Source organism: Gorilla gorilla, chromosome 16, assembly GCF_029281585.2.
Source record: "Gorilla gorilla gorilla isolate KB3781 chromosome 16, NHGRI_mGorGor1-v2.1_pri, whole genome shotgun sequence".
In the NCBI taxonomy this organism is placed as follows: domain Eukaryota; kingdom Metazoa; phylum Chordata; class Mammalia; order Primates; family Hominidae; genus Gorilla; species Gorilla gorilla.
The window spans coordinates 63176888-63200706 of NC_073240.2; the positions used below are offsets into that span (position 1 = coordinate 63176888).

Here is a 23819-nt window from a genome sequence, read left to right on the forward strand (position 1 = left end):
ATTAGAGGTGACAGCCAGCATGCCTGGCCCTTATTTTTACTTATTTATTTATTTATTTATTTTTTTGGGACAGGGTCTCACTCTGTCTCCCAGGCTGGAATGCAGTGGTGTGATCTCTGCTCACTGTAACCTCTGCCCTCCAGGTTCAAGCGACTCTCCTGCTTCAGCCTCCTAAATAGCTGGGACCGCAGGTGGCACCACCATGACTGACTGTTGGGGATTTTTTTTGTAGAGACTGGCCGTGTTGCTCATGGCCAGTCTCTAACTCCTGAGCTCAAGCCTTCCGCCTGCCTCAGCCTCCCAAAGAGCTGGGATTACAGGTGTCAGCCACTGCGCCTTGTAGTTTTTATAATCAAAATATCCTTAGGTATGCTGAAGTTTAAATGTCACTGAACTAGGGTTTGGAAATCAGTCCTGCTTTTTACCAGAAGCCAGTCACACAGTAGGGTTATAAATACTGTTAGGTTGTTTATATTGGCATTCGTTTCCATTTTTTTCTGGCTGTTGCAGGGTCTCATTCTGCAACAGAGATGTAATCTTAATAGATTGTTAGCTTTCTATTTGAATAACCATTCCCCTTCTCATTTTTTATAAAAGCTCATGCAATTCATTTTAATATAGCCTTTTAAAAAGTTACGTTCATTGTCAAAGTAAATTCCTTTGGAGCATTAATAGTATGTGAAATATATTTTAGATTTTTGGAGTTAATTCAAGGAGGCTTTGTGGTTTTAAACTGCACAGGTAGTTAGGAATGACCATGGTTGAAATATATGTATATTCTTGGACTCTGCGTGCATATTTCAAAAATTGGTAAATGCTTTCATATGGGAGGGGGAGGGTTGGGAGGAGATACTTTATTAATAGAAGAGATTCAGTTTTCTTGACCAGTGTAATAGATCTTGGTATTCTCAGTTCTCTGCTTTGCAGATGTTTCCACAAATGAATTTTTTCCCCCTAAAGACAAGATTTTTAGTTCTATGTTCTTCCTTCTGGGAAAATGAGGAACTTTTATTTTTAGAAATGGGAGCTAGGGCCGGGCGCAGTGGCTCACGCCTGTGACCCCAGTACTTTGGGAGGCCGAGGCGGGTGGATCATGAGGTCAGGAGTTCAAGACCAGCCTGACCAACATGGTAAAACCCCATCTCTACTAAAAATACAAAAATTAGCCGGGCGTGATGGTGTGCGCCTGTAATCCCAGCTACTCAGGAGGCTGAGGCGGGAGAATTGCTTGAACCCGGGAGACGGAGGTTGCAGTGAGCCGAGATCATGCCATTGCACTCCACCTTGGGCGACAGAGCGAGACTCCATCTCAAAAAGAAAAAAAGAAAAAAAAAAGGGAGCTAAAGTTAATTTTGTGTCTTTGGGTCATATATACTCACATCATTTTATATAATGTATTCTTGAAAAGTTAGAGATAAATAAAGTACTTTAAAAACTGCAGCAAGATTTACAGGCATTTGTCAAAATTTATAGAACTGTATCCCTAAAAAGGATGAATTTTACTCTACATAATTATACTTTAATAAACCTGATTTTAAAAAAAAGGTATCAGGGGAACTTGTCACTTTAGCCATGCTTTTTGTGAATTAGTTTGCAAAGTAAAGATTCCTTTTGTGAAGCATGTATTCCCTCAAGGACCCTCTCTGTTTCATACTTGTTTGAAAACTGTTCTTTGTGCATTCTCTCCGTTAGTGCTTAGTGGGCTGGGTGGAGTGGAATTGGTGCAGGGCTACTGAGGGATGGGCGCAGCCTCTTATCCATTACTCTTAGTCATTTCTTTCTTAGAACCACATCTGGCACATGTGGGAGTTCACAGAGGTTTGGGGGATGAATTAAACCATCAGATTGATGAAGAAGCCGAGGTGCAGAGAGTGAAGGAGCTTGTTCAAGTACGATGATAAGGTAGCGTAAGTGGGAGAAGAGTCCTTTGGTCTTCTGACTCCTAGGCCAGTGCCCTTCCACTGTGCATTCTCCAATGCATAGTGTATCTTGTAAATTCGTGTTTTATAGTTTGGGAGTCTTTTAAACCAGGGTACATCCATGTGCTTGCTGTGGTTGTGGAAGCAGCCTATTCTTGTAGAAGAGCCCTGGCTTTGGAGTCATTCATCAGTTTGGCACATCTTTTTCTGGGTGTCTACCAAGTGCATGGTGGATACAGCCTGAAACAAAACAGACCTGAGCCCTGCCCTCATGGATAGCACAGTCTGGAAGCCTATGTGTGGACCAAGGCATTAAAACAAACCAAAGAGGGATGAATGCTGCAAAGGTCACAAACATGCTGATGTGGGAACCCACTGCATAGTGGCCATAATTTAGTGTGACCTTGGACAAGTCACCTAACCACTGTAAGCCTTAGTGTCCTCATGAGTAAAACGTGTATATCATCCCCAAGTAATGAAGTTATTGCAAGGATTTAGTAGATGATGGATGTAAAACAGATAGTTCATGCTCCTGGGCACATGGTAATTAGATATTATTCCTCCTTAGAGAGTGTGAGTAATGGATGTGTGTGTGTGTGTGTGTGTGTGTGTGTGTGTGTGTGTGTTTTGTTCCCATGCTGCATTGGCCCTTGTAGGCAACCTCAGGATAGAAGTTTGATATTTTTTTTTTTCTTTTGGGTCATCTTAACAATGGGGAGATATATTGGAGGGCTCTGCAGGGTTTTGCCCATTGAGGTTGAGGTTGGAGCAGAGCTTTCTAGTCAGGGAGCTGAATTATGCTAACAGGTGAGCTGAGATAGTGAATGATGCCTTTAGTCCTCTCTCCATTCCTCTGGGGCTGCCAGGACTTAGGCCCTACTGACATGGTAATTTTTCAAGTACGCCAGAACTTGGAAAAGTTTGGGAGATTATTCATCTCTCAAAATGGGGGCCCTAGAAGCAGGGGCTAGACTGTTAGATTTTAAGTTAACTAAAGAGAAAAATGGAAAGGAGACAAGGGGACCCACGGGTTGTGTGGGAACTTTAGAAGAGGGACGTGGATGAACTAGTTCAGGGTTTCCCAGACTTCTCTGATGATAAGATTCATCTGAGTACTAACTCAAAGTAAATTTACACAGCTCGCTGGGCATGCTCTGGCGTATTTAACAGTTAGCCCATGTAATTCTTACCAGGGACTTTTGGGAAACACTGGGTTAGATCATAAGTCTCTTTGTCCCTGCGATTTAAGATCGGTCTGTGGACCAGCAATTTCAGCATCACCTGGAAACTTGTTGGAAATGCAGAATCTTAAGTTAATCCAGACCTACGGACTCAGAATCTTCATGTTAATCAGATCCCGAGGTGAACTTGCATGCATACGAAATTTGGGGAAAGGCTTGCCTAGAGGACTGGGACACCTGTCAACATTTGAAACCAGTAAGGTGGTGGTAACAAGGGCCGATAACCTTTTTGAGGAATTGGAAGAGATGGAGGTCTGGGATTTGAACTCAAGTTTCTGGCTCCAAATTGAGTGCTCTACTCAAATCCTCTTGAACCTGTGGTCTTTCGTCATCTCTGATGGCAGGGTGCTAGCTGTCCTTCTGTTAATGTTGACCCTGGAAGAATGATGCCCAGGGAGACAGGAGCATGTGTTTTTTGGCACGACTGGGACCCCCCAAATGTGTCACAATTCTTGGCATCCATTAACTCTGTCAGGACACCTTCTTCCTGTCCCTGGGTAAAGACTTACATTCAAATGTAAGAGTCAGCAACTTTGAGTTCTTGAAGACCTGTGGAGGTTTACATCATACCAGCAGTGGGTCTTTGAAAAAGTTGTTATATTTTTGTCCAAGGGCAGGATCAGATGGAGTACAGTTTTTCTAATGCTCCCCTAGACTCTTAAATCCTCCTTCTCTAAGCACAATGTCAGAGGAAATACCCTGCGAGGCACTTGCCAAATGGCTTGAAAGAAGCGTCCGTGCACGTTTCTGAAAAGACAATTAGAAGCTTATTTGAGGAACTAAAGGCCTGCTGTGCTAGACATTAGTTGGAGAGAACTCAGTGCCAATTTGGGAAACTCTCCTGGGGGCTCTTTCTCATCACAGCCCCTGTTTGGAGAAGCTGAACTAGAGAAGTGGAGAGACTGCAAGGCTTGGGAGAGTGGAGGATAGGGAGGAGGGGAAAAGGGAGCGATGTGCCCTCGAGAAAAATGAACAATGCCAATGTCTCCTCCAGGGAGAATTGAAATCTTTGCAGGTAAAATCAAGTGGAAAAGGGAAAGTCATGATAAGTTCATCAACACTTGAATTGTGTTGCTAGTTAGCACTGGTATCCTGGCCTTGGAAGACTCTTTAGAAAACTGAGCCCTCATGAGGTTAGTGCCCTGCCCAAGGTGACACATGGGGTTAGATATAAAGCCTGATCAGAATCCAGAGATCTTATTTAGTCCATGCACTGCCTCTTGTGCTCTGCTGCCTTGGAAGATGCTAAGAATGTAAAATTACAATGATTGGATCCAGATGTGCTGGCCCTGCCCCCACCCCCAAGCTAACATAGTGGGTTTTATTGCTAGTCCATCTGAAGTGTACAAGGCATAAAGATCAGGAAAGAAAAATCTCAAGCCAGCAAACATCCCTATTGTTGGGGATGCTATACCCGGCTGTTTCTCTTGGCTTGATGCGCCAGATAGAGCGACCTACGGAACACAGAACAGGGAAAACCTCTGCACTGTAAGTCGCAGGATGTTTGTGTTCAAAGTGATGGCGTGAATTTATATGCTATTGCCAAGGTCTGCAGGGACAGGTGCACATTAAGTTTTTAAAATTAAATTGTAGAAAGGCTGAAACTTTACAGCGATTCTTGTAGCATGAGTAGGGGATCTGAAAGGGCTCCAGTGCAGAGGCATGGGGTGGATAGAGGCATTTTCTGTGATGAAACACCAGATTGCTTGTGCAGAAAATCTGAAGCCTTTGACGTTTATGTTGCACAGTTCAGCAATAGATTACACATTGTCTTGGTTAAAAATGGTTTAATGTGTATGCCTATTTTATTTTTGTCCCCTAGATTGAGTTTTGAAGGCAGGAACCAAGCCCTTTATTTATCTGGCAGTCTGAGGGTATGGTAAATGATTGGAGCCATCCGGCTGCAGTGGTCAAGGGAGATTGCCTTGGGAAGTTGAACTTGAGCTAGAGGCCAAGTGCACTGAATTTTGGTGTCTTTCCATGTGGTTTTGTCTGTGGCAGCTGGGCCATTACAACTTCATAATCATATGTCATATTGGTTGAACTCAGTGAAGTGTTAGCAAAAAAAAATATGTATATATATGTAATTTGAGAAATTAAATCCTTTTAGATGATAGTAGGAACAAGTAAGTGGTGCTTGAGGTTTAATTTGATTTGAGAATGTGGGGGAGGAGAGTGAGCCTATGCTTTGATTTCAGTGGTAGAGCACTGGTGTTCTAAGGGGATTGTGTTTGAGAACCATTGGGCTTAATCTTGCCACTGAATCCAGTAAGAAGCTAGCTTGTCCTTCAAGTAGAGGCTGAGGTGCTGTGTTCAGCAGGCTCCTCAAAGTGTAGTCCAGGACCAGTGGCAGCAGCAGTATCACCTGGGAACTTACAACAAATGCAAATTCTCCAACCTCGCCCCCAACCTACTGAACCATACGCTCTGGGCTGGGGCTCAGGAACCGTTGTTTTAACAAGTTCTCAGGGGTGTTCTGCACACAGAGGTTTGAGAACCGCTGTCATACAATATGTAACAGCAAAAGTGATTTGGACGTTCAGTCTAGTGGGTCATTTCCCAAAGCATTTCACGTGTGGTTGCCTTCTTGTTCTGGTAACACAAGCCAGGTTGACGGGGGTAAATAAAGTTAGATTTCCACTAGTGCTTAGTAATAATTAATGACAGCTCCAAGGTCTGGCTGGACGGAACCCTCGAGTCTACCTCCAACTTGGCTCTAAAAGCAAACTCTGGTTGTGACCCAAGGAGGAGTAAATAAAAGAGTTTTTCCTGTCAAGGATGCCTTTTAAAATTTTATTTATTTATTTATTTATTTATTTATTTATTTATTTATTTATTATTGAAATGGAGTTTCGCTCTTGCTGCCCAGGCTGGAGTGCAATGGCGTGATCTCGGCTCACTGCAACCTCTGCCTCCCAGGTTCAAGCAATTCTGCTTCAGCCCCCCGAGTAGCTGGGATTACAGGCGTGCACCACCATGCCCTGCTAATTTTTGTATTTTTAGTAGAGACAGGGTTTCACCATGTTGGCCAGGCTGGTCTCAAACTCCTGACCTCAGGTGATCTGCCCACCTCAGTTTCCCAAAGTGCTGGATTACAGGCGTGAGCCACTGTGTCAAGGATGCCTTTGATAGTCATGTTCCTGTTAGGGACAGAGATGGACAGATTTCTGGGAGGAAAGGGTAGGAGAGGTGCTGGAACTGACTGACAGCTGTGCAAGTTTCTTCTGAGGAGACGTAGCAAGTGGCAGGGCTGAGACATGGACATGGATGTTTTTCACCTGTGTTCAGCTGGCTGCATGATAGCAAAAATGTTTGATGAACATTCTGCTGCTGAAAGGACTTTTTCATTGTAACAGTTGAAGCAGAGCTCTCTGTTTAAGAAACGTTTCCTGGTGGAACAAATGATTCCAACTGAAACAAACTAAATGTTGAGATAGGATTTACTTTGACTTTGAGGGGAAAGAGGACAGCTACCAGTGCCCATTCATTTAACCCCTGCTCGCCCCATTCTGGGGAAACAGCAGCCCAACAAAACAGGAGTCCTGCTCTGCTGGGGTGACCCAGAGGAAGAGGCCCGCTGCCAGGCGCTCCTGGCACAGGGAACAGTATGTTCCAAGGGTTGGGCCGGTGGGCTCACGGTCACTGGGTCTGCTTCCTCTGTTTGGAATTTGTGGTCTTTGCAGTGTGTGAGGCTGAGAGATTGTCACTAAGCTATGTTCAGAGGTCCACGTGTCAAGTTTTAGGATCTCTGAGTTGTGGGGGGTAGCCCTCCATGTCCATGGAGTAAATCACATCATAAAACTTAAAGGGACCTTATTTTAGTTGAAGATGTAATTGGCTTAAAACTAATTTAAAGGGAGTCAGGTCTGGGTGGAAGTTGGGATGATTCTGTGAAGAATGTTGGGGAAGTATAAATTAAAAACAAAGTTGGTTGGGCACAGTGGCTCATGCCTATAATCCCAGCGTTTTGGGAGGCCAAAGTGGGAAGATCGCTTGAACTCAGGAGTCTGAGACCACCCAGGGGAACATGGGGAGACCCTGTCTCTACAAAAAATACAAAAATCAGCCAGGCATGGTGGCACATGCCTGTAGTCCCAGCTACTTGGGAAGCTGAGGCAGGAAGATCACTTAAGCCCAGGAGGTCAAGGCTGCATTGAGCTGTGATCACCACTGCATTCCAACCTGGGTAACAGAGCAAGACTATCTCAAACAATAAATAAGTAGATTAATTAATTAAAAACAAAATCCCTCTTCAGTCCAGAAAACCTCTCCACAAAGGTAGAAGAGAAAGAACACAATCTTATTATTGGCTAAGCTTTAAGCCAGAATGTGATGTGTATCACAGGCAATCTGCTAAAGGAATTGCAAAAAGGAAGAGAAATATTGCTCTTTTGTGTAGCTAAGTAGATACAACTCATTATATTTATGTTTTCAAGATTAAATTGCTAAATTTGTCGTATGTTTGAGGCTGGAGGTAGGGTTTGCAATTTGGAGTCAGGTGACAGCTGAAGTTAGGCTCATTTCCTGCCCAGAATATAGCATTATCTTCCTTGATATTACATATCAAAGAGATGACTCTCAAGCCATTGCGAGAGAGGCTTATTTAGCATTTGGCCTGACAGGAGCCACCCTGCCCCTTTGCCCAGAGGAGGGTGGCTTGAGTGTCTTGGAATTCAAGGCTTGCTCTGAGCTCATGAAGGCTCCTAGAAGACCGGGCTCTGCCTGCAGTAAGGGTGTTGATCTTTGATAATTACCTCCCCTTGCTGGCCTCAGGATTCTCACCTGAAAAATGAGGAGTTGGACTGGAGTGCTGTGATGCCATGGCATGGGGGCTCTGTTCCCCTCCCCATTTCCCCAAGCTGCCATTTCTCTGCTTCCTATCTCCAGAACATCCCGGCCAGCAGTTGCCCAGTGGCTCAGAAGCCTAACAGATCTATTCCGCAGACCATCGAGTTACAGAGCAGCTTTTGGAGTTGACGTTGGGGAGTGCTGTGGAGATGGCATCAGGTGTTAGGGCACCCTTTGGCAAGGTCACCTCCTCCTCCCCAAGGCATGAAGGTCTCTGGGGACAATTCTGCATCTGATAGTTGTCTAGTCCTTGCTCTTCCTATCTGGCTTATTCTGCCTCTATAATTTTATTTAAGTCATTTAATTTGCCTGTCGCCCTCTCCAGCGTGCTTCCTTCAGCATCTTTATCCCTTCTTTGCTCTCCAGTCAGAATCAGGGAAGAATCTTTGTTTCCTCATCAGCTTCATTTCTGGGCTATCTCTAGAGGAAGTGGTAAGGCTTTACATGCTTTTTAGAACAAGCGTATTACGCTTCCTCTCATGCCAGAAGCAGCTTAGAAAACTGCTTTACTGTGTCCTCATTAAGGACTTTCCAAGAAACTTTGAGTTAAATGACAGTGTTCACATATAGAAATGCCCTTTCAGATACTGCTTCAGTTACTTGATTCACCCTTGAATAACTGGATCAGAAAATTGTTTTCCCTGCCTGATTCAGCCCTCCTGTGGGAACCTCATACTTTGCATCTGAGTTCAGGAAGAACTGAATCGAGTCTGCAAGGAGGTTTGTGAATTTAGAGCTAAGAAAAGCTTCTCAGGGCTACAAGCTCTGGTGGTAGAGATTACGTACTCTACTTGACTCTCAGCCACAACAGTGCCTGTGGACCAGGGGGCATTGAAGTAGCACCATTGGAGGAATTATGCATTCATCGGGACAGAAATGTAAAAGCTAGGCTTGTCAGGCCTTCCCCTCCCTTTTACCGCTCTGGTCCCTTTTCCCATCCCACATTCACTTTCAGAGCAGGGCGTGGTTGTCCGAGTGCTTGGCTTTGCCACCTCTGGTCGCTTGCCCCCTGGCCTGTCTTAACTTCTACCTGCTATTTAATGTAGAGAGGACACACGTTGCTTTCCCCCCGCTTATCCTTGGATCCTGATGTGGCAAGGTGAGGAAGGAAGGGTCTCCCTGGGAATAGCTGTGGACAAGTTCCCATTGTGACTAATCTCAGATTCTGTATCTATTAAATCCACTTAATATGTGACCTACAAGACGGTAGAGACCAAATGGTTCAGTGGATGTTGTATGCTGGGTGCAGTGGTTGACCCACAGTGCGGGCTCTGGGAATCTGCCTCCCCCGCTTTCTCTTGGTGAGTCCTCCTCTCTCCCAGTTGTGCCTGGTACACTCCCACTCATCCTTAAGACACAACATTGCAATGATAGACTATTCTAGAATCAACACAAATCCCTCATGATTTTGTCCTTTGAGTTGCTCTTATAGCTTCTGATAATTAAGAAAGGAAAGCATTTGGTGTGGAATAACTTGGAAAGAGAAATCCTTAGACCTCTGTTGTCACTGCCCACAATGGTTATTGAACACTTGAATTGTGGCCGGTGGGACTGGGGAGCTGAATTTTTGATTTTATTTTATTCAAATTTAAAACTAGTTATTGGAAAATGTCTCACATGTCCGTATGAAGAGAACACCAAACAGGCTTTGTGTGAGCAACAAGGCTGTTTATTTCACCTGGGTGCAGGTGGGATGAGTCCGAAAAGAGAGTCAGTAAAAGGTGGTTGGATTATCATTAGTTCTTATAGGTTTTGGGATAGGTGGTGGAGTTTGGAGCAATGTTTTGCTGGCAGGGGCTGGATCTCACAAAGTACATTCTCAAGGGTGGGGAGAATGATAAAGAACCTTCTTAAGGGTGGGGGAGATTACAAAGTACATTGATCAGTTAGGGTGGGGCAGAAGCAAATCACAATGGTGGAATGTCATCAGTTAAGACTATTTTCACTTCTTTGTGGATCTTCAGTTGCTTCAGGCCATCTGGATGTATATATGCAGGTCACTGGGGATATGATGGCTTAGCTTGGGCTCAGAGGCCTGACAGAAAACTTTTAAGTACATTTGGAATAACTTGGGTATGTGAATCAGCTTTTTCAGCTATAAATGTTATGAGATCAAAATAAAGATCAAGCACTTCCGATGAAGATTTAGCATTCAGATTGAGATATGTGCTGTAAATGTAAAACACACACCAGATTTCAAAGGCTTGGCAAACAAAAAAAGAATATAAACTATTCCACTAATTTTTATATTGGTTACATGTTGAAATGATAATATTTTAGATATATTGAGTTAAATAAAATATATTATTAAAAGTAATAAGTTCACATGTTTCTTTTTCTGTTTTAAAATGTGGCTACTGGAAAATTTAAAATCACATACACAGCTCACATTATATTTCTATTGGACAGTGTTGCCTTAGGCCTTGGCCTGTCTAAAACTGGCTTAAAGGCCACAAGACAGCTGTTGGTGCTGGAAGTTCCTGGAGAGTGATGCTTTCTGGAGTCTTCCTTAGTGATCTGCCTACATTATGTATCAGAGCTGCCACTACAAATAGGAACTATTGGAGCACCCTCCTGACCTTAATACGATACCTCTGGGAGCAAGTTGGAGAGAGCACCTTTTTCTAGAAAGGTTGCACTGAAGAACCTTTGAAGAAGAAAGGTTAGAAAATTGCTTTACCTCTGAAGAAGCAGAGGTCTTTTTTTTTTGGGTGGGGGGAGGGGTTGATGGGGACAGTCTTCCTCTGTCACCCAGGCTGGAGTGCATTGGCTCACTGCAGCCTCGACCTGCTGGGCTCAAGCTATCCTCCTGCGTCATCCTCCTAAGCAGCTGGGACTACAGGTGCACCCCACCAGACCTGGCTAATTTTTGTATTTTTAGTAGACCATGTAGCCCAGGCTGATCTCAAACTCCTGGGCTCAAGCAATCCTCCCACCTTGGCCTCCCAGGGTGCTGGGATTACAGGCGTGAGCCACAGTGCCCCTCCTGAACTCTATTTCTTGACAACCCAAGGGGCACCTTATCCCTGTTACGTTTACTTCCTCAAAGATGGGCTTCTGCCAGGGCTCTTTGAGATTCCCTGTTGATCCCACTTTGCTTTGTTCTTATTTCTTATGTTAGGACCTCAACTGAAGAACAATAACACCAATCAGCCTTATAAAACTGGGAAATTAAAAGTGCTGACTTACTTTATAGTAGACTTCCTGAAAGCTGTGTGGTCTAGAATTTAATGTATTCATAGTGGAGTGGTGGGCTGGCATCAACTAATGGAATTGTATTTAAAATTTTTAAATGCTTAATTTAAAAGATAAGACTGTTTGTGTTAAATATTTTCAATAGAATTTCATGTCATTTTGGATGGTAATGATTAACCAGTCCAGATTTTTCAAAAATTGACATTATGTTAATAGGTGATTAAGAAAACATTCTTGGAGCACCCCTGTGTGTAGATATCCTACCTGCTGTATTTTTTTTTTTTTTTTTTTTTGAAATGGAGTGTCGCTCTGTCACCCAGGCTGGAGTACAGTGGCGTGATCTCGGCTCACTGCAAACTCTGCCTCCTGGGTTCAAGCAATTCTCCTGCTTCAGCCTTCCGAGCAGCTGGGACTACAGGCGTGCCACCATGCTCGGCTAATTCTTGTATTTTTAGTAGAGACTGTGTGGCAGGCCAGGTCTCACTAACAACTATTTCAGTACTGAGTGGTTAAGTTAAATATTAAAAGCCAGTGACTTTATACAAAGGCTGGGATGTAACAAAAGCCCATCAAGAGTTTTGCCTAGGCCTTTCCTGGGCCTTAAAGCATGACAAAATAAGGAAGGAATTCTTAACAGGACCCATTTAGGATTAAACAAGCTTTATCGTGGGTCTGAAGAAACTCCCCAGGCCTCCACAAACAAGTTTATTGGGGGTCTGAAGGAACTCCTCAAATCTCCGTGATTTAGCAGGAGACAAGATAAGGGTAATCACCCCAGCACCTGGATCCATTTAGATTAAGTACATTTACTGAGGCTCCAGAGAAAGGTCTTCAGGACTAATACCTTAGTTATAGATTAAAATAAGTTAATCACTTATGTCATTAGATGAATGCACACTTACACGTAGACATACGTATAGTTTAGAAGGTATATAACTTCTGGAAAACTTCATAATTTTGAGTTGGTTTGGCGATAATTTCCAGGCCTTCTCTCTGTAACCAGTTACAGAGATAAAAACTCCCTCACCAGTTCATCTGCATCTTGTTACCGGTCCACGAGAAATAGCATTCCGACCCTCAGTTTGGTCTGGGAACAATGGGGTTTCACCATGTTGGCCATGGCTGGTCTTGAATTGCTGGCCTCAGGAGATCTGCCCGCCTTGGCCTCCCCAAGTGCTGAGATTACAGGCATGAGCCACTGCGCGCAGCCCCTACTTGGTGTTTTTAAGCATAGAGAGGGGTGTAAAATGTCATTTTACTAGGGGGCAGGTTAATTTAACACAGCTGTACCTTTATGTACATATGAAGGAAAACAACTTGAGGTTGTATAAGGAACTTAAAATGAGTGTTGTTGGTGGAATACTATACAGCCATAAAAAAGAATGCGATCATGTCCTTTGCAGGAACACGGGTGGAGCTGGAGGCCATTATCCTTAGCAAACTAATGCAGGAACAGAAAACCAAATACCATATGTTCTCACTTATAAGTGGGGACTAAATGATGAGGACATATGGACATATAGAGGGGAAAACACACTCTGGGGCCTATTGGAGGGTAGCGGGTGGGAGGAGGGAGAGGATCAGAGAAAATAACCCAGGCTTGATGCTGGGGTTATGAAATAGTCTGTACAACAAACCCCCGTGACACAAGTTTACCTGTATAACAAATTTGCAGATGTAACCCTGAACTTAAAAGTTACATAAAATTACAGTGGGAAATTTCTTTTTAGCAATATTAAGTCTTCTGACTTAAGCAAGAAAAAAAAGTGAGTGTTGCTGAGGGTAGCGTTAGGAGGAATTATTACTGAATTGGATAAGATTTTAGGGAATCATTCTTTGTGTCAGACTTGCCTATCGGGCCAGGTGCAGTAGCTCACACCTGTAATCCCAGCACTTTGGGAGGCCGAGGCAGGTGGATCACCTGAGGTCTGGAGTTCGAGACCAGCCTGACTAACATGGTGAAACCCCGTCTGTACTAAAAATACAAAATTAGCCGGGCCTGGTGGCACATGTCTGTAATCTCTGCTACTCGGGAGGCTGAGGCAGGAGAATCAGCCATCGCACTCCAGCCTGGGCAACAAGAGCAAAACTCTGTCTCAAAAAAAAAAAAAAAAAAAGACTTGCCTATCAAAGTGCAGTCCAGGCATCAACCCTCATCAGAGGTGAATCACCTAAGATGTTGTTTAAAGTGCAGATGTTGTGGATGGAGATAAGGCCCAGGAATGTGAATTTTTAAAACTTCTGTATTCCCTAAATGGACACACTGATGGGCACATGACTTCAGATTGTTTCTTGTGCAGAAGAATTAAAGCAGTTAGTTGCTATTAATATAAAATTATAGTTTTTACTGTATTACAGTAATTGTCTACCCAAATTATCTGAGCATTAGGCCATTTACTATGCAGCTTTTCAGACCAAGACAGAGTTGAGAGGAGCCCCGGAGGTCTCCAGATTGAAGGTACCAGGGATACCTTCTCTTAAGAGTGTCTACCCTTGGTCCTTATCCCATCTCCTGGCACTCCAGCAGCAATGCAGAAATGCCTTCCACAGGAAGGCTCCAGAACCACTCCCATCCCTCTGCCATCTTTAATCAACCCATCTTCAACTCCTCCTATGTGTGGTTTCTGGATTTTTCACCTTCTTGATTCCATCCTTTGGAGACTGGTTTTCAGTTCTGGCTGCTCAGAAACACTTGTGGAAACTCGTAAGCTGGTGATGCCTGGACCCCTCTCCTGGAGATGCTGATTTAGCTTGCCTGGAGCAGAACATGGGTGCTGTTTTTGAACATCGGTGTTGGGAGACCACCCAATCACTCAGACAAGCCCACAGACAGCTTCCTTTGGAGGCCCCTGCATGGTCTGCACAGTGTAGTGCAGCCTGCAGCTGGCTTCTCCCAGGGGGAAGAGGTTATCCTGATGCTGCCCAGGATCACATTAGCTCTAGGATCACATTAGCTCTTAAAAAGTCATTGGGACCTGGTGCGGTGGCTCACGCCTGTAATCCCAGCACTTTGGGAGGCCAAGGCAGGTGGATTGCTTGAGCTCAGGGGTTCAAAACCAGCCTGGGCAACATGGCGACATCTCATCTCTACAAAAAAATTATCTGGGCATGGTGGCGTGAGCTTGTAGTCCCAGCTACTTGGGAGGCTGAGGCAGGAGGATCACCTGAGCCTGGGAGGTCGAGGTTGTGCCATTGTACTCCAGCCCAGGTGATAGAGTGAGACCCTTTTTTAAAAAACAAAACAAAACAAAACAACAACAACAACAACAAAGTCACTGGGGAGAAGGGTATGACCTGTGTCTCCATGTTACCAGCACCTATCCCTGTACCTGACCTATAGTAGGTGTCTTGCAAATGTGCGTGAACATACGGTCACCCGAAACCACACATCTTTTTCACATGAACTGCCAGTAAAAATCATGCCTTCCCCACCTATACTGATGAAATTGATTTTTTTTTTTTGAGACGGAGTCTTGCTCTGTTGTCCAAGCTGGAGTGCAGTGGCACGATCTCGGCTCACTGCAATATCTGTCTCCTGGGTTCAAGGAATTCTCGTGCCTCAGCCTCCCAAGTAGCTGGGATTACAGGTGCCCGCCACCACACCCAGCTAATTTTTGTATTTTTGTAGAGACTGGGTTTCTCCATGTTGGCCAGGCTGGTCTTGAACTCCTGACCTCAAGTGATCCACACATCTTGGCCTCCCAAAGTTTTGGGATTACAGGCGTGAGCAACCGTGCCTGGCCTGAAATTGATTTTTAAGACATCAAATTCAGGGCTTTAATTGACTCTGCTTTCATTTGGTAACTTTCCCTCTTTTCAAAGGCTGAGCAATGTTGACGTTAATTGCAACTAGATGTAATCTGGGTAGCAAAATGGTTAGACATTAGAGCTCTGCACAGGGATCTGAATCCTGGTTCAGACATGGACTTGCTGTGAAGCATCACATAAGTTCCTAACTGTCCATGCCTCGGTTTTTTTATTTGTAAATATGGATAATAATAGTAACTACCTCAGTGGGTTGTGGTGGGATTGAGAGGTTGCATATGAGGCACATAGCATGGAGCCTTAAGCCTAAAGATGGTAGTGATTGGGGTGGTTGTGGGGAGCCCACTCGTGTCATGATTTGCTGTACCCTACGCTCCCTTTGAGGGCCATGGATGAAGCTTTCTTAAGGGAGGCAGCTGGCATTGTGAGTGGCTGAAGAAAGGAGAAAGGAATGAGGCACGGAGTGGTGAAGGCCTCAGGCAGGCTTGGTCCTGTCTTCCTTGAGTGAGATCTGCAGTGGGTAGGGAAGGATGGCTCTGGTGTCAGCAAACAGCAAGAACACTGTACTAGTCTGTGTACACGCACCTCCACCTGCATCTCTTGCTTTCTCCTGGGACTAGACCAAGCGTCTTGCTGCTGACTGCTCATTAGGCTCACCTGGGAGCTTTTAATCCACACCAGGGCCTAGCCCCACCGCACACAAGTTGAACCTGAAACTGCCGTCTAGGCATCCCTATTTTTCTTTTTCCTTTTTTTTTGTTTTTTTGAGATAGAGTCTTTCTCTGTCACCCAGGCTGGAGTCTAGTGGCCCAGTCTTGGCTCACTGCAATCTCTGCCTCCCTGGTTCAAGCAATTCTCCTGCCTCAGCCTCCTGAGTAGCAGGGACCACAGGTGCATGCCACCATGCCTGGCTAATTTTTGTATTTTTAGTAGAGGTGGGGTTTCACCGTGTTGGCCAGGCTGGTCTTGAACTCCTGGTCTCAAATGATCTACTCACCTTGGCCTCCCACAGTGTTGGCATTACAGGCATGAGCCACCGTGCCTGGCCTTTTTTTTTTTTTTTTTTTTTTTCAAGAGATAGTCTTGCTTTGTCAGCCAGGCTGGAGTGCAGTGGCCTGATCTCGGCTCACTGCAGCCTCTGCCTCCCCAGTTCAAGTGATTCTCCTGCCTCAGCCTCCTGAGTAGCTGGGACCACAGGAGCCTGCCACCATGCCTGGCTGATTTTTGTATTTTTAGTAGAGGCGGGGTTATGCTGTGTTGGCCAGGCTGGTCTCGAACTCCTGGCCTCAAGTGATCCTCTTGCCTCTGCCTCCTGAAGTGCTGGGATTACAGGTTTGAGCCACTGTACCCAGCCCCTATTTGTCTTAAAAGCTTCCCAGGTGATTCTAATGTGCTGCTAGGGGATGAGCACCGCTGGGGAATACTGCCTGCGGTTGATCTCCAGCAGATTCTCTTGTGTCCTCTGAGCTCTACCTTGGGACGTGCATCCTCACAGCCCGGTAACTCCCCTTCCTGCATGGGGCCCCTTGACCTCGCCTAGCAGTTGCAGTGAGGGGCATTGACTTCAGTGGGATCATGTCATAAGACAAAGGCTTCTTAGCATCACGGAGCTGTGTGGATTTTTATAGAGGAGGGTTAGATGTTACCAGAGACCTTTACCAAGAGGACTGGGAGAATTGTATCTGCTTTTTAATATTAAAAGGGAGTGAGTCTTCCTGCTTTGGTGTTTGTCTCTTGTACTGTCATAATTGTGTTCTGTTGTATGAGTGGTATGAAAATGTTTACATAGGATGTGTCCTCCTTGGGTTTAATTTCACCTTGTGCAAGTGCTGGTACTCTAGGTTTGGAGTTTCAGCCTGCCTGCCTTCTGCAGGACTCAGTTGGTATGCAGCATGTGTGTGCATTGTTGCTTTTAGTAATAATTGCTCAGTTAATTTACCATCATTGGTTGAGGGGAGAACCTACTTATTGCCCCACATAGACTAAATTATTCTTTGTTGAGAGCCTTCAGCCCAGACTGCATTAGAACTGCCAGGATAAACCACCACTCTTTTGTTTGTGGTCTTCAATTTCTAAGTCCCCTTGACCTGTTAACTGCTTCATTAGTGGGTGAGGGAATGGGGAGTTGGTTATGGGAACTGCTTTTCTCCAACGCTCGGAAAGCCTCTAAGGTATGGCCCAGCCGTATCTCACATTTCCATGGAAGCATTTGTTCTAAGACCCTGCCTGAGGAGGGCCTTGGAGAAGCCATGGGGTGGTGTCCTAGAGGTGACTCCCGCTGTCACTCCCTTGCTCCCTGCATCCTTTGAGGGGGCTGCCAAGTGCCTGTATCAAGGCTGAAAGTAGGGTAGGTACAGCCTGTAAAGGTTTATCTTTTTCCCTCTCCCCATTTCATTTAAATGTTTCAGCAGGCATTTATTAGGCCCTATACCAGATACCTTGGGAGGCAGAGAGGAGCAAAGCCGTTGCTGCCCTCCTGGGGCTGCCCCTCTAGTCTGGGAGCCAGGTCTGTACCTCAGTGCCTTGGCTCTGACTGGGAGGAGACAGACGGCTGCTGTGGGCTTTAACTGGCAGGGATTGGGATAGGGGAAAAGAGGTAATGTGGACAAGAGCCTTTTAGACCCAGACAGACCTCAGCCTGGTCCAGCTGGTGAATTCTTTGTATGGTAATGGGGACTAAGCCTGAAGTATGGAAATTTGCCTAAACTAACTCCTAGTCAGATCACTGGGGGCCCCGGGTGTGCTGGGAGCGAGCTGTTCATTCAGTTTTGTCTTTCCACTGTGGTTTCTAGTTGGTCCAAAGCTTCATGGTATTTTTTTCATTCCCTCGGCAAACATTTTTTTGGGAGGCCCTGCCTTGTGGCCAGTGCTGGGGACAGAGTTGACCACAGTGGCTGCTCTCCAGGGGCTGAGATTCCAAAGTCTCCTGGGCCAAGTGTGGTCTGGGAGCAGCTGTGTCAGAATCACTTTCTGTGCTTGTTAAAATGGCAGATTCTTTTGCCTCACCTCATGCTACTAAATCTGCATTTTTATTAATAACAAGCCACCCAGACGGCCCCTCTCCATTTATAGCTTAAGCAAAAGGTAGAGAAGCTTTGCTCTGGTAAAGGTGACAGAAGGGGCTGGCTCAGAGATTCTTCAGGAAGCAGGGCCAGCAGAGTGTTTTGAGTGATTGGAGGTATCAGGAGCACCCCCAAGGTTATTGGCCTGGGTACTTCAGTGGCCAGCATCAGTGATGGGCAGGGAGGGTGTGCATGTTGATTTTGAGGTCTTTCTCTGCATGATATCCCTCTGGAACTTATTTTATATTTTCATCCACAAACAGGATTTATGGGTCTGAAGAGGAGGGCTGGGATAGTGTGTGTCTCCTGGGAACTGTGGGGGTAGTTTGTGGGTCCAGCACAGATCTATGGCTGGGCACAGAAAGTTCTGTCTACTTGGGGTTGCTTACTTTTATTCTCCTTGGCCTAAGCTTCTAATACCTTGTCCTTGCTATAGTCCCTATTCTGAGGTGTCCTCCACTTGCTGAGTGACTTGGAGTGAGCCCCCCAAGTGGGACTTGAAGGTGGCAGGAAGAGTAAGGCAACGGGAGGAGGGGGCGAGGGGGTATGGAGTTGGGGTGAGAGCTGGGCAGGATTTAGCCATGTTTACCCTTGCTGGGCCGGGAGGTGGATGAGACCAGCCTGGCACTCCCACCCCTCCCCTTCCGCAGCAGCATCCCTTCCAGATCGCGACCCTCCTTTGCCCTCCAGACGATGCCCTTGGGATCTGAGTCCCTGGTGACCCTGCCATGTCTCTCTGGGGCAGTTGGCAGTTTCTGCTCCCTGGCCATGCCATGCAGACAACAAATATGTAAATTGGATCTCAGCTTTGGGGGCCTCTTCCTTGGGAAGCCTCGACTCCCTATTTGTTTCATCTTGGCTGTTGCCCTCCAAACTCTGTGGTAATTACCCCGCTTCTTACCTGAAAACTGTGAGGCTTGTTCCTAGGGCTAGGCAGTGTCAGATACGTGGAAGTCATCAATACTTCTTTGTAGAGGGACTTATGTGAGGTATATGACACATATCTTCCTCACTCTTCTTGGAAGGTAGGATCTTCAGGGTCTGTAAGTGGGAGAAGACATCAAGACCCTCAGCCTTCTGTTCTTGAACATTCATCATTGTGCCACCACCCCCCCTCCGCAATTCTGCTGGTCTTGGGTTTCACAGTCCCAAGAAAGGAGATTGATTTATTTATTGGAAGACAAATAAGGTTTAATAGTTCATAAATGTCACCTTTCCCAGGTAGGTTTGCATTTCTTACAGGGAATTTGAGAAATTAGGTGGAAGAGTAATGGGAAGAGGGATGGAGTCGTGTTTTGCCATGGTGGCCTTAACACCGGTGACAGCTGACCTGCAACTTGAGTCCAGTTAATGCACACAGTAAAGGTTTCCAACTAGAAGCTTATTTTGTTTGTTTGTCTTTGTGGATGCACAGACATTTCCTTCTTTACTTGGTTCCTGTGGTTTGCGTTTAGTGTAGACGTAATGTTTGTCCCTCTAGAATTTATTTTAAGAATAACAGTAGGAGCAGGATTGTAAACTTGGTTCAAGGAAGAAAGCACGTGAAGCCACGTGCCTTGATCGCCCGGCCTATTAAAGCCAATTTCACTCCTTGCCCGGTGTGTCTGGAGTGGGTTGATTAAGTTTTGCTTTCCATATTCTCAGGTGAATCTCTTTAGATTGTTTCCCACAACTGAATGTGGGAAATGCTTTTGAGAAGAGGAAAAGCTCTTTTTGTGAGAGTTACCTGTGCTTATTTCTCTGAAGAGATGGCATGTGAAACCTGGCAGGTACCTCTGGGAAAAGTATACTGATGCATGTGCCAGGTGTCATACGTCGTGTGTTAAAGTGTGAATTCTGAGAGTGCTACTGTAGTTTCCAGCAGGTAATGTTATAATGTGTGGTTATTAATAATATGAATTTAGTATGCATTAATTCTTGATCCTGACTGATCTTCAAGAATCACCTGGGACGGCTTTGAATATCCAGATTTCAGAATCTCACCCAGACTCACTGACTCAGAGCTTCTGGAGTGGGACCTGGGGCCCTATTGAAAGCTTCTCCGGGGGAGACAGATATCATCAGCCTGACTTCCGTCTGGAGACCGGCCCTGGAGCAGCATGCCAATTTTGACAGGTCACCAGGCCAGAGCTTGTGGCTCTGGGCGGGAACTGGGGTTGGGGGGTGCGGGGGGGTAGTGGTGAGCCCTAAGCAATCACTCTGGGGGGTGCAGTGATCTTGTGATGGTACTGTTTCAGGAAGGAGGAGGAGAAGATGCCTGGTAGCAAACTGAGGAGAGGCCTGTGTGGTTGGATGGTTCTGCCTGGGATATCTGAGTTTGCTGTTCTGGGAAGCCAGGAGGATGAACTGATTCATCGGTTGGTGAAAGCCCCTGAACCTTTCCCTTTAGGTGCTTCGAAAATCGAAAGACTTATCGTTTATGAAAAGCACATGTGTTAAGATTGTGTCTAGCCAACTCTGCATTGTGGTTTCTAGCTGGTGAGACGTCTCCCCACCCGACTTGAGACCTGTCTTGGCCAGGGTTTAGTTACCCCCTCTAATTTTTTGGCATGCTGGGTTTATAGTTTAGCAGGGAACTTCACTCTGGCCGATGTATTTAATTGCTGGTGTGTTTTGGAGAAGCTAGAGAGAGGAAGTAGTCTGGAAGTTTTCTTTAGAAATGCCAACAGGTTTGGGTTAATTTTGGGGGTGGGAACTGGAAGATGCTGTGGCCCCTGGTCAAGGTGCCTGGGGTGGTTTGGTCATTTTTATCGTGAATTCCTAAAACGTCAGGCACACCACTATCAGAAATACCAGAAACTTTCTAGAAGCAAACATAACTTAATGCTGAAGTGTTTGCATCTGTGTGTAGTTTCCTTGGCAAAGATTGTTCAGGCCCATAATAATGTAATTGAGATAATATGTTTTCCTGAGAACTGTCGTATTCTTTCAGCCTGTACGTGACTTATCCAAGATCACTGGTTAAGGTTTTTACATAACCGATATAAATGCAGAGACTTCCTGAGAGACCTGGCCTCAACTGATAAGAAAAAAGGTTTTGATTTTATGATGATTCCAATTTAGTGATATTCCTAAACTAGTTTATTCTAGTTCTCCTTTGAGTCCTCTGGAATGTATATATAAGTGTACAGATTTTAAAAAGGAAAAAATTAGGTCTTTGTGGCTATGTTTACATATTCTGAACACTTCTTGGACTTCTGTTGTAAGCTAGCATTTATTGGTGTTTCAAAGGCGGAAAATTCCATTACAGTTCAATTGACTTTGGAGAACATACCAGTGTCTAGAAAGTTAAACAACTGTTTTGTGTCTTAAGTGGAAAGCAAATTTGTATGACTTTGGAAATAGTGTATCTGTCTTATTGGGCCAATCATGGTTAAATTGAAGACATGGAAACTATCAAAAACAATTACAACTGTTATTTTCTGTCCAAACTCTTCCCGGTTAGAGGAATCTTGGCCTCAATTAGAACTTTAGCTTCTGTTTTGTTCGCTAGATGTTTGTCCTCTCAATTACCCTTAATCTGGATTATTTGCGAGGTAGCAATTTTTGTTAGGAGGAGGTAGCACTTGTTTGAGTTAATGATTTGCACCACATTTTTGGGGATGGTGACTTTAATACTTTAATTCTGCAGGAGTTCAGATGTGTAGTGGACAGATCTCATCTCTGTTTGAGACTTAGTCAAACGAACCAATAAATATTTATTGAGCATTTACTGGTACCCTACATTGTGCTCAAACCCCATGTCGATCATGAGTAAAGTATAAATCATGGCCCGGTATGTAAGATTGAACAGTAAGATGGTTAGAGGGAACAATCACAAGGTAATGTAGAAGTGTGAGTAATTCAGGGTAAATTGTTTGGGACAGTTACTGAGTGATACTCACTTTAGCCATTGGAGAGAGCAATTTGGTCTAGAAGTCTCAAAGGCTTCCTGGAGGAGGCGAGAAAGATGATAAACAGGAAAAGCAAAAAAAAAAAAAAAAAAACAAAAAAAACCACAAAAACACCCAGCTCCTTCCAGGATGATAGTAATAATTTGGATGATCAAGCACAAGGGAGGATCTGAGAGACTGATACCTTGCTCTGGATTCTCTTTGAGAAATAATGACCTTGAGTTGACTTTTGAGCCCCAGGCCCACTGAGTGAGGCTTGAGGGGAAACGACTTTTAACAGGTAAACATCTCTCTGAAGGGCTCCCAGGGTTTAAGCAGAGGACTCTGCCTACCATAGTGTCCCCAGTCCTTGGTCACAAGCCTGCTGGAGCATGTGAAACTGTGTAGAGCTTTTCCCTTTGGAGAAGGGAAATATACTTACATATGTGCATATACATTAAAGTGAACATTAAAAAAAGACCTAGTTCAATAACATTTTTGAATCTGAGATGAGAGCAGCACAGCAGTAGGGATAAACAACTAATTAAGGCCGAATGTTCTCTACATATTTGTGGAATATAATTTGGCTGTGCACTGATGACATGTTAAACACAAAATTAGATACTTACATAATTAGGCAATTTAAACATGTGTCATATCCCGAAGTCACCGGAACAGGTAATGGTAAATGTGACCATACTGCTTGTTTGGTTTCTCAGGGTTTGTGCCTGAAAGGATCACATGTAGCCTGAGACTCTGGAAATTTGAAACCAAACATTGACAAGTGGCTTGTTTGAATTTGGTAGTTTAAGTTTGGATGCTGAAAGAATCTTTATAGCTCAGCAAACATGGACTTGTGCAGCTTTCTTTAGCTTTCTCCATTTGGAAAAACATTCAGAAAGAAGAAAGGGAAAATGGCATCAGTCATTCCTCAAATATATAAATAAAATAAAGGAAATTTCTAAAAATGGAAGACCAGAAACCCATGTGTATTTAATTCTATGCCTCTGTGCAGCTTGGTGTAAATATTTTGTGGATTTCATCTCTATTGAACAAAATATCAGGGATACAAATGTAGAGTGGGTGAGCTCCAGGCCTTGGGCCCCGGGCATGGTCCCAGGCCCATCTCTTGCTCTGGGTCAGTGGGACTTCTGGAACGCTCCTTGGAAAGGACATGTTGCTCTTTTAGCTCCTGAATGCAGACAACAAATTCACTTGTGACTCAGAATCATAGCAGGCCTCGTCCTGGTGTAATAGCAGTTGGGCTATATTCCTTCAGTGTCTCAGTGTGTGTATGTTTAATTAAATTTTTTTACTTTTTACTACTGTATCTTTATTAGATTTTTTATCGAATTTTTTATTAGGTCCTCTGGAAAAGAAACACTCTGGGAAAGTAATCCTCTAATTGAAGACAAAATGACCATTTTAGTCTGTTTCATGATGCAAAACTAAATACCTGAGACTGGGCAATTTTCAAAGAACAGACATTTATTTGTCTCAGAGTTCGGGAGGCTGAGAGGTCCAAAATCAAGGTGCTGGCTTCTGGTGAGGGCCTTCTTGCTGTGTCCTCACATGGTAGAAGGGCAAAAGAGCAAATCCACTCCTGCAAGTGCTTTTATAGTGGCATTAATCCACTCATGAGGTTGGAGCTCTCTTGACCTAAACACCTCTCAACACTGTTGCATTGGGGATTGTTTCTAACATATGAATTTTGGATGGTACACAGGGTACCATATTGAGATGATGTATGTGAAGGCACTTTGAAAAGAACCAGAGGCATGCTGATGTGTGTTATGTGATTTGATTTAATTTAATTTTTAAATGTTTTGAGGTTTGGGTTCTTAGAGGTGAAGAAACTGCAGTAGGTGTTTTATGGAGCTTTTACTGTGTTCTTGGCAATTTACTAGGAGTTGTTTT

General features: G+C 44.6%; 1 protein-coding gene and 1 pseudogene across 10 annotated transcripts in view; one reads left to right on the forward strand and one right to left on the reverse strand.

Annotated features, from left to right (window-relative positions):
• TLN2 (talin 2) overlaps window positions 1-23819 on the forward strand; it is a 452474-nt gene that overhangs the window by 18417 nt on the left and 410238 nt on the right. The window contains exons 1-2 of one of the 10 annotated variants that reach the window (XM_055364063.2): window positions 17302-20145; window positions 20268-20387. The exons of the other annotated variants lie outside the window; for them this stretch is intronic. The gene's annotated coding sequence lies outside the window, so the exon portion shown is untranslated. Of the gene's footprint in view, window positions 1-17301; window positions 20146-20267; window positions 20388-23819 lie in introns of those variants that run through there. 10 annotated transcript variants of the gene reach the window in all.
• Window positions 1-23819, reverse strand: part of LOC101133253 (uncharacterized) — a 52710-nt pseudogene that overhangs the window by 17026 nt on the left and 11865 nt on the right.